This window comes from Neofelis nebulosa, chromosome 6 (assembly GCF_028018385.1).
Source record: "Neofelis nebulosa isolate mNeoNeb1 chromosome 6, mNeoNeb1.pri, whole genome shotgun sequence".
NCBI classification, from domain to species: Eukaryota; Metazoa; Chordata; class Mammalia; order Carnivora; family Felidae; genus Neofelis; species Neofelis nebulosa.
This window is the reverse complement of record NC_080787.1, coordinates 112193174-112212226: the sequence shown is the minus strand read 5'-3', so window position 1 is coordinate 112212226 and position 19053 is coordinate 112193174.

Here is a 19053-nt window from a genome sequence, read left to right as displayed (position 1 = left end):
TATACATCCCAACCAGCAAGGCATGAGGGTTCCAGTTTCCACACATCCTTACCAGCTCATTATTTCCTACCCTTTATATTATAGTCATTCTAATGTTTTTATTATGATCATTCTGTTTATTATTATTATAAATAATAATTATCATATTATTATAAATAATTGTGTATAAATTATGGTTATCCAATTTGAATTTCTTTTTTGGAAAATTGACTTTCTACTATACTAGTGACCATGTTTTGATTATTTGTACTTGAATTATTGAGTTCTAAGTGCTCTTGATGTATTCTAAATACAAGTCCCTTATCATTTATGATTAACAAATACTGTCAGCATTCTGTGAATTGTCTTTTCACCTTCTTGATTGTATCACTTGCATCACAAAAGATTTTTAATTTTAATGAAAACAATTTACTTTACTCCTGTTTTCTGCTAAGAGTTTTGTAGCCTTTAGCTGTATGCCTTATTTCTTCAGTAACTGTTTTAAACTTTGATCCCTACTGTAGCACATAGTCATCTAGAGGATTTTCCTAAGCTGCCCACTTCTCTGAGCAATTTAATTCATACCTCCACCACCTGCCACAGTTATTCTAATATCTCAACTTCTCTTAACATGAACAATCATTTTTCCTTCCTTCTAGGATCCATTTCAGTAGTGAATTTGAAAAAAAAAAACCTCTTAAAATTATATTAATTTCTTTTATTATATTAGCAAACAAACTTTTCTGACATTTCTATCCTTCTTTAAATAGACAGAATAATGAATGACAAACCTGGTAGATTTAAAGAACTTTCCTTGTTTAAGATTGTCTATTTTCTGTGAAATAAAATTCTTAAATATTTTAACTTACCTTAAGTTTCACTTACATATTTTTCACTGGCATGTGTAGCTTTCAGTATCCTTGGTCACTGCTTTCCCAGTATCTGAGCTTACTACCTGTCAACCTCATCTACCTAATCATAGTTTGTGATTCCTTATCTTTCCTTTGAATAAAGTTGTTTAAATTGCCCATCCTTTCTCTACCATTTATTCTCTCAAACACACAAAAGAGAGTATGGGCATAATATAGCTCTTGAAAAATAAACAAAAAATAAAAGACAAATCTTGAAAGAAATAATGATGACTTAAGTTTTCAACAATCTTTCTTCATATTTATATTACTCTGCTTCTCTGGTTACTTAAAGGATAACATATATTATATGATAAAGAAAAAGTGCAAACTCCTTTCTATTAACTTACGAAATAAGACTAGGAAGCACTTGGGCAAACCCCAAATACATAAAGTTTTAAGAAGCATGGTTAGCCTTTTATTTTCTTTTTTTTTTTTTTTTAATTTTTTTTTTTTCAACGTTTTTTATTTATTTTTGGGATAGAGAGAGACAGAGCATGAACGGGGGAGGGGCAGAGAGAGAGGGAGACACAGAATCGGAAGCAGGCTCCAGGCTCTGAGCCATCGGCCCAGAGCCTGACGCGGGGCTCGAACTCACGGACCGCGAGATCGTGACCTGGCTGAAGTCGGACGCTTAACCGACTGCGCCACCCAGGCGCCCCTAGCCTTTTATTTTCTATGGGTGATATTTTTTCAGAAAAAAACTCGATATCTATTTGTTATTTGTTTGTCCCCATTCATTATAGTATATTGTTCTAACTTGTATTCAATAACTATTCATTGAATTGAACTTAATTGAACTACATCTTTTAAAAAGTAAAACCAATTTTCTTCCCATCCTTTATTTCCCTCTTTCTTTATTTACACTTATATTTTTCAGAAAACTTCTATAATTTAATTTCCAGTCAGAGTTGTAAAATTCTTTAGACCACTTGAAGAAAAATTTATGTTTCAAGTTCTTTTATGTGAAGGCAATTATTTATCATGGTTGCTTTTCTCTATTTGGTATCCTGGGGATATAGTTCAATAGAGTTTTGGAAAATTCTCATTACTCTTCCAGGCAATATTCTGGTGATTCTTTGTATTTTGTTGACTTGACTTTCTCAGTTTTTTTCACTGAGTTTATGGCTTTGGATGCTGTGATGAGAGGCAAAAGGAATAGGCAAGGATTTAACAGATTTTATAAAGGTTAAAGAAGTCTACCATTTATTTCAACTTCCAGTAATGTACTGTACTCCATCAGACGTGCTAATTCAGAAATCCTTACCTTAGTGCTAGACAGTTAAAATGAATATATTATCATGAATATTCATGATTATCTCGAAAATGGAAAATTGTGTAATGTTCAACTTTTTCTAGTTGCTTTCCAAAAATTGTATTTGCATGGCCCTTCTTAGGTGTCATTACTTAAAAGGCAAAATTTGAATGGTCCATCATCATTTTATAAGTGTTTAAGCAGTGAGGTTTGCAGAACGCAAGTGATTTAATGTTTTCACTGGCTATATGATATACAATAAAGAGTTTCTTCTCATTTTAACCTTTCATGATGAAGTCAAACATACTTTTATATAGACAATAAACACTTTACAACTTTGTAAGTGAAATAAATTACCCCATTTTGCTTCATTCTTAGTATTTGCTTTAGAATAAAGTTTGAAAGAAAAACCCTTGTGGTGAAGTAAAAATAAGTCACTGCTCTTTGGCAGCTTGAAGGAGGTAGGTGAGATCTCATATTCTTTTCCTCCTGGTTTAAATCATTTTAGGCCAATGGTTGTCAGCTATATAGATTCAGTGTAGTATCTTTGAATTATAGTAAGGCCAACGTAAAGGGATTTTTTTATAATTATACCATTTACATGCTTCCATTTGACTCACCCTCATTGTTTGAAGATAACTATTCACTTTCTTTGTGGAATAAAATTCATATGCCTCATATGACAACAAATAGGTATATATAGTGCCACATGGCCTTCTTGAATGCCATTTGGTGGCTCAGTCAGTTGAACTTCTAACTTTGGCTCAGGTCATGATCACAGCGTGTGAGTTCGAGCCTCATGTCTGGCTCTGGGCTGACAGCTCCAAGCCTGGAGCCTGCTTCAGATTCTGTGTCCACCTCTCTTTCTGCCTCTCCCCCACTCTCACTCTCTCTTTCTTTTAAAAATAAATAAAAAGCATTTTTAAAAAAAGAACAAACATTACTTCTTAGTGTATGTGAAGTTATTTTTTCAAAGAAATCTACAAAAAAGGACAAAAATAATCCATTCATCATATTTCTCTGTTAAATAGACTATTAGGTAGTAATTACTAAGGCTGCTTATGACATGTTCCAAAGTTTTTCACTAATGGAATATAGATAAATAATCACACTATCTGAGTATCTTACTGTTTTATCTGTTAGGTCAAAATACTTATTTATGAGGTAAATTATTAGTAGAATGGGCAAAGACAAACTCAAGTATAGCCTTACCAATCATTATTTTTACAAATAAATTTTAGATATTCAGAACTATAATGACAGAGAAGATCATACTAGATTCAGCTAATTCATTTAAAATAAATTGAAGTAGCAGTTGATAATATATTTTGTACTAAGTTATTGGATATGCAGCTTGGAATTTCCAAAATTAAAAGGGCATAATTAAATTTAAATATTAAATAATGGATTTCTGCCTTAAAACTTGTAACACTTAATCAACAAGTCTTCTATCTTGGAACCATATTTGACTATTAATTTAAAAAAATTTAAACTGGGTTTCATATAAAAAGTTAGCATATAATTTCCTTCTAGATCTTCCTTAATCTTTTCTTCCCAATTCAAGATAAGGTATTATTTAAATTGGTTTATCAAGTCCATCTCCACAGTCATTAATTAACTAAATATAGAGCCTCTAATGTATGACTCATAGACATTTTCTTTTCTACTGTCTGTCTAGGAAAAGGTTTACCATCTATTGTTTTGAGATTGATTGGGTGATTAGATGACATTTGGAAGTTAACAAGAAACTATTTCTTAACAGAAACTTCTTTTTTTGACACTAAGTACCACAAAATATTACATTAAAATTGTGGTACTAGCAAAATGAATGAAAGTTAATTGATAAGAAGACACTTTTGGTAATACCTAAAATTCTAAATCTGATTTACACAACACCTTGTTTTCCACTGGCTGAGCATCAGCATATTTCCTTAAGTGGTCTACCTATAGCTTTTCTTTATTGCTAGATATGTTTATATAAAATTGGGAATCAGGTGGCTCTTTCATTTTTTGTCTTAGTCTAGTAAGGTATTTAAAATGATGATTAGCTCATTATTTTCTTGACTTTCTTTAAACTCAAACATTTCAGTGTCCTTAGCAAGGATAACTCCAAATACTATATGAAGCTTAGAGATTATGTAAATAAACCTACTCCAGATTTTCCCGAGTTGAATTCTACAGTTCGTAAATATTCAATAATGGAAAATCAGAATTATGAACTAATGTAATAGGAAAATCCTTTGACATTATTAGGTCATCTCTAGTTATGTAGATTACATGTGACACTAATTTTTGGTCTAGAGCAGCATCTTCAAAACATAAAGCAATATTCATCACACAAAGGGGAAAAAAAGATGAACATAATGCCTTTCTCTATACTGTTTCTTAAAAAAGAACTCTAATACTTTGATTCCTCTTACTTTTTCTTTTATTCTCACTGCTGTCATTCTTTTCATCTATACCCTCTATACATTTATTTTATTTTCCTATTGTCAACAATTCTTATCATTTCCTTACAAGTATATCTTTATTCATATACTTTTAATCCTTTAGCTTCCCTTGGGTCACTTAATATTGATTACATCTCCCCAGAAAATGATTACAGTCAAATCAAATTTAATGAAAATAATAAAATTATCTCTGTTTTGATCACTGATTTTTAAAAAATCTTTCTCATCTACTCACTAGCCCACAGTTACAAGCCAAGGACTCAGTGTGGAAACTGGTTTAAAATGGTTTCCATGGGCCTTGGTTTCTCATCTATTCTGGGATTTTACTATTTGTTTCTCTGATATATATGTGCCAGCTTTCCTCAGTCTACTCGTGAGTACTAAGCTCCTTGGAGGGTCCTTATGAGCCCTCAGACTAACTCTCACCAAGGAACAGTCCGATGACAAGAGTAATTTATTTTCCCCTCAAAGTTTTGTGGCTATTCTGTATTAAGGTATATGGGTATGCTGGAGCAGGAGAAGGAAGATGTAGGTAACAGGCTGAAAGATGTATGTGTGTGAAGTATAGGATAGCAATGGGTAAGGCAGAGAATGAAAACACAGTATTCACGTTTGCTGCCTGATGATCCGGGTTAGGTTAGCAACAAAAATTTGCTAAACATCTTTGTTGATGAGATGTTGCCACAAAGATGCAAACATTTATTTAGCAAATAAATGTTAAGTGGCTATATGAAATTTTTTCTTGATTTCCTTCTTATTTGACAATACTTTGACTGTAAACTGCCGTTGAATTAGACATATTTCTACCAAAGATATAAAATTATTTGCAATCTTCTAAATTCATGTAAATAGTATTTGTATTAAACATTTGAAATAGGTACTGCATATGTTCACAGTGCAGTTGGGCTGCCCATGATCTGCTTTTGAGGCTTCCTTGTACAACACTACTCTGTTACCAGAATTCCACCTGGCACCAGGTAATGAGTGGATAAAAACATCATGTCTGATGAAAGAGTGAATTTTTCTGGATAACTAAGTGAAATATAAACACAGTTCGTGATTTTATTTCTTTTTTCTTTTAATTATTTTGTATTATGTCATTGTAACTTACATATAAATAATATCAGATTTTTAAAAACCCTACTAATATGCTTGATACAGTTGAAAAATGGGTCTTTGCTTTAATTTATCTTAAGTAAGGCTGAGTTAAGGTGTTGACTTCTGACATTTTTGTGACACAAAGTCCACAACTACCAATAGGTAACAAAATAGGTAACAAAAATGTAATAATTTGGTAAATTTAATCTTAAAGGCAATACACTAACAATAATAAATAGTGCATGTGGTTTAAAAAATTAGGTTATTTTTTCCAGTTTATTAAGAAATAATTGACATATATCAATGTGTAAGTTTAAAATTTCAGTATCTTAACTGCTGCCAAAAATTTAATATACATCTTAGAGGTTTGCAAAAGACAATGTTTATTTAAACAACACTTGATAACAAGCATGGAAGGTGCTTCGATATTTAAGAGATTCAAGTTTACTGATATCTCTGGTATCAAAAAGGATTTAAGAATGTTCTTCTATTGATGCTCAAAAACAGTACAATAGGCAAACTCACTTTTAACCAAATTTACTGTAACTAAATATTACATATAACAGTGTGTTGAAAATTTATTTCAGAATAAATGAAATACAATCTTTTAAAAGATTTATTTATTTATTTACTTATTTACTTATTTATTTATTTATTTTTGAAATAGAACAGAGGAGGGGCATAGAGAGGGAGAGAGAGAATCCCAAGTAGGCTCTGCATTGTCAGCACAGAGCCCAATGTGGGGCTCAATCTCACAAACTATGAAATCATGACCTGAGCTGAAACCAAGAGTTGGGTGCTTAGCTGACTGAGCCACCCAGGTGCTTCTGAAATACTATCTTTATTTTGACTTAGTAATAATCTGCATTAGGTTAAGAAAATATTAATCCAATCAGCATAGTATGCAAAACAGGAAGAATAAATTGCTATTAAAATAATGTAGATGTGGGGCGCCTGGGTGGCGCAGTCGGTTAAGCGTCCGACTTCAGCCAGGTCACGATCTCGCGGTCCGTGAGTTCGAGCCCCGCGTCAGGCTCTGGGCTGATGGCTCAGAGCCTGGAGCCTGTTTCCGATTCTGTGTCTCCCTCTCTCTCTGCCCCTCCCCCGTTCATGCTATGTCTCTCTCTGTCCCAAAAATAAATAAAAAAACGTTGAAAAAAAAAATTAAAAAAAAATAAATAAATAAAATAATGTAGATGTGATTTTTAAACTTTTAAATATGTTGTTTTAAGCTATGCAATCCAGTAGATAAAGAAGTGAAGAATCTTCCTAAATATTATAATATATCTTAAAATTTATCTCAACAAATAAAACATACAACTCAGTTATCTCTAAGTTATGTACTAAGCTTTCAGGACAAAGACTAGTATAAAATGAAGCTACCAATGTTTTGGGTCAATGTAAATCATCTACAAACTGGAAAAGAATTTTATTTATTTTTCCCTTAGAAAATAATGATCTTTTCAATTATTTAAAAATTGTGATATGTCTACATTAAACATCCATATACTAACCTATGAGGCTGCAGTATTATAGAACTTATTTGTTTTAAGAACTTTCAAATTACAATCATGTCTTACAAATTTTAAATCTGCTAGTGTATCTTTAGATTTTTATTCCACCTGATAATTTTATACTTCTTAACTTTAGAGGCCATTCTGAATTGAAGTTAGTACTAACTTCATCCATTGCTTTATAGAGATGCATGTATATAAACATCAATTATATGGTTGAAGAGGTATCTAGCTTCCTTTCCTAAGAATTTATTTCACATATGATTTAATTTAAAATTTCATCACATTGATTCTACCCCCAAGTTTTTCTTCAAATGCTTGGGTCATTAAAATAGATTTAATATCTAGTAAAAAATATCAGTAATTTTTTTCTTCATATGAATCTAAATTATAATTGTTCAATTGTTAAAGAAAAGTGAGCCTAAGTTATTATGATAAATAGACTATATATGGGTAATATATTTTGATTCATACAATTAAAATGCTACCTACAAATATTGCAAAGACTTAAGTTTATATAAAGAGACAAATTCAGCTTAAAAGCTGGTGAAGAAAGGAAACTTTAAATTGTTTACAATTTAGGTTTTGGAGTAATTATAGAACGTTAAGTTTGAATAACTAATTATGAGTCATTATACATTTCACCTAAATACAATAGGGGTTGACATGCTTAGATACTATATTTTAACAATTAATGATTCAAGTTGTAGAACATTTTTCCAAAACATGAACATTAGGAAAATTCTACAATGTATCTTCCCATTTCTAACTTATGTTGATGCCATCTGTTTGGTATGATGTCTGATCAGGTCACTATGTAACTTTTCATTCTTCCCTTCCAAAAATGTTTATTTTTAAAATTTATTTTATAGCTAGCCTAAATAGCCCATTCTTACTGAAGTAAGCATAATAAGAATATGAAAGATCCTGAGACTGTGTAGTCTTAAATAAAATTACTCTGATTTACATCTATATCTGGTATATACAAATCCAATAGCAAGTTCAGTAATAGTTGTCTAAATTCAAATGTATTAAATATCCTAACAAATTTGTGAAATTGTATCCTAACTCTGAATACTGCTAGTCACATGCCATGTGACTTTTGTGTCACTTAATAAATGGACTTTTGAGTCACTTAATAAATGCCTCTGGGAGTCTTACCACCTACCATAATCCCACCCCCTGTAAAGTTTGTCTGGATAACCAGATGCACAACCACAGAGGAAACTAACCAAGAGTATATAATTAACTGGGCTATCATTTATAATTGTACAAATATTAATATATTGTTGACATGAACACACTGTACAATCATTACAAAGAAGTGCCAATGGTAGCATTGGGTTGAATGAAATGGCAGATACAGACACCACTGTGGTAAATCACATAGCTTTTATGCATTTAAGGAACTCATAATAAAGTCAGTACTGTCAGAGCATCAGCAACATTATCTCATCTGAGGTAAGCTAGAAAACTACAGCTCACTGTGAGACCATGGGACTGTGAGAGCAATGAAAAAAGAAATTCTCAAAAAGCAGAACCAAGGTCTATCTGATTGACTAAACATGGCAAATATGCAATATAATGGAATGAAATCTTCCCAGTTTTTATCTCTTGGGTTTGGTGTAATATAAACCAATTTCTGCTGAGTTTTTCACATACACACACACCCCACCTTGTTTCTGAGTGAGAGTTTTTACTGTCTGTGTACTGTTTCTGTATTTGGGAGATTGTGGAGAAGATGGTCCTATACTATTTTATGTGTCACTTAAAGGGCCAAACTCTAGACACATAGGATTGAGCACCACATAGGGATCCTAGACTTGAGTCGGGTGCAGTATTTTAGAGATAACTTTAAGCAAATTGTCATGTGGCAGTTCTTGGAATATTCCTTAGGAGGCAAGTAGGGCATGCCTGGTGCCCTGTCTTTTTCTATGCCTTAATCTTTATGTTTGAACTATAAAAGTCTTGGAGCTCATCTTTCATGAAGATAAAGGGCATCTTAGGAGATTGTGGAGTAGAAAGATTCAAGTAGGTTGTATCCCTGAAGGAATTTGTGGAACAGATTTTCCATATCAACCTCTTTCCAAATCGTTAAATAAAAGAGAAATTGTGGCGCCTATGTGGCTCAGTCAGTTAAGTGTGGAGCTCTTGGTTCTGCTCAGGTGATGATCTCAGTGTTCATGAGTTTGAGCCATCAGTGCAGAGCCTGGTTCAGATCCTCTGAATCTCTCTCTCTCTCTGCCCCTCCCCTGCTCTCGCGCTTTCTCTCTCTCTCTCCCTCTCAAAAATAAACAAATATTTTTTTTAAAAAAAGAGAAATAAACTTCTATGATGTCAAGCCAATGTTATTTTTATTCCCACTTCTCATATCTAAATCTAAATCTAACTGATAACATCAATCATGTAATAGAACCCAAAGAATTTTACAACTACAACAAAATCAATACCATATAAGCAATATTCATTTAGCACATGCAATTAAATTATAAATCAAAATGAAAAAGTTAACTTAAAAATCCATATGTTAATTTTAATATATGCTTCCTTATAATTTGTGAGTAAAAGATGAAAGGAAATAGAAAGTGAAAAAAATCAAATGAGTGATAATGAGAGTGCTAGTATGTAAAATCTGGGATTTAGACAAAGTAGTTTTGAGGGAGTAATTTATAGAAGTAAATTCACTTATTAAAAAATAGGAAAGATTGAGACTACATTAACTTAGCTGAACACACAAAATTAAATAAACTCAAAATAAATAGAAGTAAAGCATTTGTAAAGATACAGACAAGAAAATAGTAAAATATATAAGAGTGAGAAATGATCAGAAAAACACAAAACTATTTATCTGAAACTTATATTTTTAAAAACTTCTCACTAGTATAATCCTGAAATATTAGGGAATGAATAAACAATCAATTCTAAAAGTGAATAATATGACATAATTAAAAATAAAAAGATTTTTAGATATAGGATTATAAGATGTAATTTTAAGAAAATATGAAATACCAAATTGGACCATCTTTATAAGAAAGCCAAAAACAATAGCAAAGGAAAAGATTAAAATTACATGCAAATATCTACCTCTCAAAAGACAATAGGGAAAATGTTTTAAAGGCAATTTCAACTCTATTAATACAGATAACCTTTAATATGTAACTAATGCCTTTCACACTTCCATACAATAAGAAAAATCTTATAATGTAGAAATAATCCAAGAGGATCAGTAAATACAAGTTTCTTATGGTGATAGAAGGTTTCTTATGGTATCTTTTTAAAAGTTATGAGAACAAAGATGTTTTGTTTTTAACTATGCTACACATGACATTGCAAACCATAGAGTGTACTTTAATGAGGAAATAGATCGTAACAATTACATCTTATTCATTTAAGAGAAAAGCCATTTTTTAAAGAATGAAGAATAAAGTAATTCAATATTTAAAACCTCAAGGATTTTATAGATATTTAAAATAATTTTATATAGAAGTAGACATTTTTCCAAATGTTGAAAAATTTGTCAACTTTCAAAATGAATCTTTCTGCTGACTTGATGCTATAAAATTCAAATTTTCATGATGACATAATCATGATTTATAGGAGGGCATAGTTCTTCTTAAACTAAACGCCACTAATTTGCTTTCATGATTGAGCGCCATGGTTTTTTTCTATGATATTTTTCAAGGATAAGATTGGTAGGATATCAGAGGAAGAGTGCAAACATTCTAATTGTCTTTTGTATATCACTCCTGGGATAATTCAGATTTGAAAAAATCAGACTTCGTCTCAGGGAAAATCCAATAGAGCATTCTGAGTGATTTTGACCACTCTTGATGTATTCACTTAGGAAGAACACATATATAAATTCTCTTTCATCATTATTTTTTGTTTATTTCTTCATTGTTGCTCATGCTCAAAATGATATTCTTCCACTACACATCTTCTCTAATGAATGAGATATTGGTCCAGAGAAGAGACATAATGCTGATAGGCAGAGAGCTCTTTTGAAGACAATATTGTCGGAGAGATGCTAATTGTTATATAGCTCAATGTGGAGCCCTCAGTTGTTATTTCAAGTGGACAGGCATATGAAAGCTTGCTGCTATGCACAGCAAGATAAACACCTGCAGCAAATAAATTGGTGCTATATGAAAATTTAAAAATAACAAAAACACTTAAGTACCCCTTTTTGAATTAATTTAATATGCCTGTCATATGGAAATACTTGATGCAGTTCACATGAACTTTATATGACTGCAAAACTGTCAGAATTTATTTGAAGACAATGTGTATTAACAAATAACAGTTTTAGAATAATTACAGCCAAGTGACAATTATACACAATATTAAAGGTCTTAAAAATGTTTTTTATTTTTATTTTTTTTAATTTTTTTTTTCAACGTTTTTTATTTATTTTTGGGACAGAGAGAGACAGAGCATGAACGGGGGAGGGGCACAGAGAGAGGGAGACACAGAATCGGAAACAGGCTCCAGGCTCTGAGCCGTCAGCCCAGAGCCTGACACGGGGCTCGAACTCACGGACCGCGAGATCGTGACCTGGCTGAAGCCGGACGCTTAACCGACTGCGCCACCCAGGCGCCCCTTAAAAATGTTTTTTAAAGCAGTATTACATAAACAGCTCTCTATAGTCTCCTCACAGGAGAATAAAATTTGCTTAGTTTTATAGAAGATAAATTTTAGTATATGAGAAATATCTGGAAAATTACATATACTTCATAGGTATTTAACTTTCAGTATTATTCAAAATCTATTCCTATCACAATCTATATTCCTTAATCTATATTCTATATTAATGAATCTTAATCATTCTATATTAATGAATCTATATTCATTAATAAAAGTTAGATGCTTTCCTTGGATATCAACTTGGATAATTTGCTGGTGAAAAGCCAGTGGATAGTAGTATCTATGTGCCTCCCACAAGAAGTTACTCAAATGTCAAAATCAAACACAATGTGTCAGAATAGGTTTTTCACATGATTCCTTTTTTATATATTAATTTTCATATATTAATTTGGAAATCAATTATTCTGAGATTTGAGTTACAAGTGTAATATGTTATTATCTTTGATCCTTTTTCATTATTATTGTGGGAACTTCAAAGGTAGATTCTAGGGCAGATGCAGATATAAAGTCTTTAAGATAGTGGAATGAATGAAAGGAACAAAAAATAGAGATCTGTAAACCTCATCAATGTTAAAGCTAGCAAATAGATGCAGCATCATTTTATAAGCAATGAGGAGTAACTCCAATATTTAGTGAAATTACAGTCAGATGGGAAAAAGAAATTGTGAATTGACAATTTCTCAACTGAAAGAAAGATGCACTATGATATAAAGTAATCATATGCATTTCTAAAGCATACATGAGTATCCTTTTGTTGTGACTCATGAGTCCTGAGGACTTGTCAAAACAAGAGAATTTGAAATTACCCCATATGTACCCCATTGCCAAAGTATGAATCAGCATTGGCTTCAAGGATTAAAAAAAGCCTATACATTTATACTTAGCCATATATTTTTACCACTGTCCCCTTGTAAAACAGGAAGCGTGAAGATGAGGGAAGATGAGAGAAATCAATGAATAAACAGTGACCCAACTTTATAGTTGTAGAGCAACTATCAAGCATAAATAGATATGCACAGAAAAATGTATTCTGATCCACAAATAAGAATTCAGGGTGGGTACTTCTCCCTAATTCAGTTTCTCACTTAAGAAGCCAGTTCACTTAAAACCAGGAAAAAAAAAGCAAAAAGAAAGAAACAAAAATTCAAATGGGGTATGAATTGTTGGGATACAGTAGAACACAGCAGGCAGGAAAAGAAGTGATTTCAGAATATAGAGGAATCAAATAGAAACAAAGTATCCTGAATGCAATGGACTTTAGATAATAATATATCTCTTCCTCTTAGAATATTGAGTGACAGAAATGATCACTTAAGTCTTTTAATACCCCCAAAACAAGATTAATTCTAAAGAACAAGTTAATGGGTCTAAGAGGATCTCCCACATTCAAATATCATGAAAAATATGCAGGGAATAAAGTATACAAGAAAAAATAAGCAAACATAAATTATGTAGAAATTGATAGTGACCAGTCTTTTTAAATTGCATACCTAAAGTAAATATTTCTACCTTTCAAATTTTTACTCATTCATTTATTTCATTCAGTTATTTCATGCATATTTTTAGCATATTCTGGCATAGTGATAAGATCTGGCCATCATATAGGAGCAAAATCAGACATATACCTTGCCTGCACATAACTTTACCTCTATACAGACATACAAATGTGAAGAACAACTGAAATAAGTCTATAAAGAAGAAATACTATTCTAAATACATAAAAGGGAGATTTAGCCTAAGTTTGAGTTTCAAGTTGCACGACAAGTGGGACTTAGTTATGCAACTGGAGGGGAGGAAAAAAAATTCCAGACATAAATAAACTATATAGTGAAGAGAGTATGAGAGATATGAAATAATAGTAAAAAGAACAGGATAGCTGAAGCCTAATGTGGATGGCAGCTAATGGTAACAACATTTAAGTAACAGCTTCAAACTCTTAAAAAAGTATTGAAAACATTCGTTCTGATTTTTAGTAAATGTGGGTTACTTTACCTAGAATCATCTTCTTATTGGAAAAACAAAACATACTTAATTCAAAATCCTGAGTCAAATATGAAAAAATGATCTTCAAAAATTAAAGATATCAAAGGCAAATTAGCAGGACAAATAAGACAGGAAAGTCCTGAGACATAGACCAAGCACTCAAGGTCAGGGTTTCTCTAGATTAAATCAAGATATGATACTGAAGTGTGGTTGTGATGGACTTGAAAAGAGGAGAAGAAGGTTTAGCATCCTATTGTTTATCCACAGTTGGTTCCACCTTCTGGGTAGAAATGAACCAGAAGTAAACCACTAGCATTCCCATCTTCCCCAGGACACTATGAGGAGACCAGACTTGCCACTAAATAAAATGACATGGAATAAATTTTAGAAAAGCCTAAGGGATATAGCAATTTTAAACTTCTACGTGTCCCAAAACATAACCTCTATATATGGAAGGCAAGAAATTTATAGGCAAAATTAATAAGCAAATCAAGTCGTAGTGTGTGATTTTTAACAGACCTCTAGTCATTAGTGAAATAATTAAAAAGATAAAAACTATCTGGAAAGATTTCAAAAATCTGAACATGATTATCAATGTTGACTAATAGACATGTATAGAACTCTCCAAGAATTTGAGCATTTTTCCTTTTTCGAGGACAAATAATCTATTTTTTAAAAATTCATCCTATTCTGGTTGGCCAGTGAGCAAATTCTAACACATTTGAAATGATTGTAATACACAGAGCTTGTATTCTGACCATAATGCAATTAAGCTACAAGTCAACTGCAAAATAAATAATTAACTTCTGAAAATTAACCAAGGACTTCAGAAATTTGAAGTTGGGAAACATCAGCAAGATGATAAAACAGGAAGCCCAGCCCTCCTTCTCTTCATAGACACAATTATTCAACACGAATACAAGGACCAATTCCCTTTGTGAGAAATCCAGAGATCAGTTGGGAGGCTCCTACACCCCCAAGCAAGCATAAAAACAAGCACATTCAAACTGGTAGGAAAATTTAGAGGCCACTCTCACCATAATCCCTCTCCCAGGCACAGCACCACATAATCAGGAGGAAACTGAGCTCCCAGCTTCTCCCAAGGGAGGGAAAGGACTGGATAACATACCCATCATTATGACTTTTCAGGGGACTGCCCAAGAAACTGGTTTCTGTCATGCCTGAATCTGAGCACTGACAGGAAAGGGCCCCATGTAGGAGCTGCTGAGAACAAAGGAGACGATTTGGACTATGCACACACTTATTGGCTATAAACCCTCTCTCCGGTTTATTGCAGAAATTGTAGGCAAATATCCCCAATTCCTGCTTCCCCCTGAGAAGAGCAAGAGTTGGAATATCCATCCAATATCCCAGCTTTTCAAGGAGCTGCCAAAGGGACAAGCTTCTTAATCTCCTTAGAGCACTTACAGGACTTGGCATGCTCTCACTGGCTGGGAGCCACTGAGAACAAAGGTGAGATTTGGTATAGTATACAGTCACCACCAGATCCCCTGTCCCTGGCTCAGTGTGACATGATCAGGAAAACTCAGTCTCTGGCGTATCTCTAGGCAGGGAAAGAGAACACTGAAACATATATCCAACATTCAGATTTTTACAGGGGGTTGCCCAAGGGACTGATTTCTTTCTCATCTGCCTCAGATTGCTGTTGGGAAATAAAGAAATCTAGATGCCTGGAGGCTGCTGCAAACTCAAAAAGAAAAAAAAGAAAAAAAAAGAGTTGAGCAGTATGCTGCTGCTTCAGAAGATCCACAATATAGCAGACAAACATGGAAACAAAGATTATGTTCTCCTTAAAAAGAAACCAAAAAATCACTCTAACCAGGATTTATATGTTTAAGTCTAGACACAACATGACCACAGGAAAGATATGAGAGGCTGTGAGAATCTCTACCAAGGCTGATAGACAAAAGGCTTTCCTTGAATGAAGCTAGTCCACAAAGACTGGGAGACGTGGCTGTGTTTTCAAATGTGCAGACACCAATAGAAAGTGTTGAGGAAAATGAAGAGACAGGAAAACATAGTCCAAACAAAGGAACACCACCAACAACAAATCTACAGAAGGTGACCCTAAAGAAATGAAGATATATTAATTGCCTGAGAAAGAACTCAAGATAACGCCCATAAAATGCTGACTGAAATCAGGAAAAATAATATATGAAGAAAATGAGTATTTCAACAAAGAGAAATCCTGGAGCTGATTAATAAAACTGCCCTGAAATAGAGTCACTAGAAGAGTTAAACAGCAAAAAAAATTAAGCAGAAGAATCTGAATATAACTACAGACCATTTGAAATGATCCAGTCACTGAGGAGCAGAAAGAAAAAGAAATAGAAATAATGAAGAAAACCTATAGAACTAATAGGACACCATCAAGTAGGCCAGTATATACATTATAGAAGCCCAAAAAGAAGAGCTAGAGGAAGGGGAAGAAAGTTTATTTAAAGAAATAATGACCAAAACTTCCCCATTATCTGGAGAAGAAAATAGATATTCAGATTCAAGAAACCCAAAAATTCTCTAAAGAGGAACCCAAAGAAGTCCATGTGGAGACACATTTTCTCAGTGTCAAAATTCAAAGAAAAAGAGAGACTTTTGGAAGTCTCAAAGGTAAAGTGACTCAAAAAATTAAAAATAGAACTACCTTATTATACAGCAATCCCACTTCTGTGTGTTTATCCAAAAGAATTTAAATCAGGGTCTTTTAGAGATATTTGCATTTCCCATGTTTATTGTAGTATTATTCAAATATCCAAGATGTAGAAACAAACTAATGTCCATTAATGAATGAATGAGTAAATGTGCTATATAGATATAATGTAATATAAATCAGCCTTAAAAAAATAAGAAGGAAATCCTGTCATATGTGACCATATGGTTAAACCAATTTGGTAAGGTTTGTTTTATGTCCCAGAATGTTGTCTATTATGGGGAATGTTCCAAGTGAGCTTGAGAAGAATGTGTAAACTGCTATTGTTGAATGAAATAGTCTATAAATGCCAATTCTATTCAGTTGACTGATACTATTATTGAGTTCAACTATGTCCTTGCTGATTTTTCTGCCCACTAGAGCTGATAAAGGGATGTCTGCCATTTATGATAAAAAAAGATGTTGAAATTTCCAACTGTTATAGTTCATTTAGCAAATGAAAAATAGCAAAATACCAGACCGGGTAGCTTATAAACAGTAAAAATGTATTTCTTACAGTTTTGGAGGCTGGAAAGTTCAAGATCAAGGCACCGGCATGGTCACGTTCTCCAGTGAGAGTCATCCTTCTGGTTAATAGCCAGTGTCTTTTTGCTGTGTCCTTACATGGGTAAAAGGCTAAAGATCTGCCTGAAGACTCTTTTATGAGGCACTAATTGCATTCATGAGCCCTCCAACCCCCATGACTTAAGCACATCCCACCTACTAACACCATCATGTGGGTGTTAGGAATTCAAAATATGAATTTGGGGGGACACAAACATTGAAATCATAGCACCAAATATGATAGTGGATTCATCTATTGCTCTTTGCAATTCTGTTAGTTTTTGCCTTACATAGCTTGATTTAAGTGCACAAACATTAAAGATTATTATATCTTCTTAGAGAATTGAACTTCTTTATCACTATGTAATGCCCTTCTTTTATCCCTTATAACTTCCCCTGCTTTGACATTTGTTCTGTCTGAAACTAATATAGCCACCCTTGCTTTCTTTGATTAGTTTTAGTATGGTATATTTTCCTCCATCCATTTCCTTTTAATCTGTATGTGTCTTTACATTTAAAGTGGATCTCTTATAGACATCCCATAGTTGGGTCTTGCTTTTTGGTCCACTGTCTTTTAACTAGTGCATTTAGACCATTGACATTCAAGGTGATTATTGATACAGTTGGATTAATATGTATCATATTCACTACTGTTTTCTCTTTATTACCCTTGTTATTTGCTCTTAATCTTCTACTCTTTTGCTACCTTTTGTGGTTTCAGTTGAGCATTTTATATGATTTCAGCTTTTCTTAATTCTTAGCATATTGCTTGTACTTATTTTCATTTTTTAAGTGTATGTCAATGTATATCTATTTATAGTTGTTATATCTTTCCACTGAATTGACTCTCTTATCATTATGTAAAGACTTTCTTTGACTCTTGGACAATTTTTACTTAATCTGTTTTCTCTGATATTAAGTATAAATACCCATGCTTTCTTTTGATTAGCATTTATATGGAATATGTTCATCCATCCCTTCATTTTCGGCCTGCATGTGTCCTTAAAAAAATGGTTATCTTGTAGGCAGCATAGATTTGGATTATTTAAAATCCATTCTACCAGTCTATATCTTCACTAGTAAGTTTTATCTATTTAGATTTAAAGTGATTATTGACTTATATTTATTGATTTATTTTTTGAAGCTCTTTTGTTTCTTTCTCTTTTTTATTACTATTTATTTTATTTTGAGAGAGACAGAGAGAGTGGGAGTGAGGGAGGGGCAGAGAGAGAGAGGGATACAGAGAATCCCAAGCAGGAATTAATTATTTTTTCTTTATCCTTTTTTTTTTTATTTTTTTATTTTTTAATATATGAAATTTACTGTCAAATTGGTTTCCATACAACACCCAGTGCTCATCCCAAAAGGTGCCCTCCTCAATACCCATCACCCACCCTGCCCTCCCTCCCACCCCCCATCAACCCTCAGTTTGTTCTCAGTTTTAACTATCCTTTTTTTTAATCCTTTTTTGCTAAGTTTTTTTTTTTCCCTTTGTGGTTAGGAGTGCAGAAAATTTTCTACTGTAACAGTCTTTTTGAGGTAATAATAATTTAAGTTCAATCACACAAGATATGTCTATACTTTTACTCCCCCACGCACTTTATTTTAATGATGTCAGAATTTACTTCATTTTAAATCGTGTATCCACAATCTTTGTGGTTATAATTATTCTTAATACTTTTGTCTCTAAACTTTTATGCTAGGATTAAAATTGATTCATAAGCCACCCTCACATTATCAAATTATTCTGTATTTGTCTATATATTTACCTTTACCAGTGAGTTTTAAACTTTCATATGCTTTCATGTTGATGCTTAGCATTCTTTCATTTCAACTTAAAGAACTCCCTTAATACTTTTTATAAGGCAGAACCTGTGATAATGAACTTTCTCAGTTTTTGTTTGGGAAAGTCTTTATTTCTCCTTTATTATTTTTTAAGTTTCTTTATTTA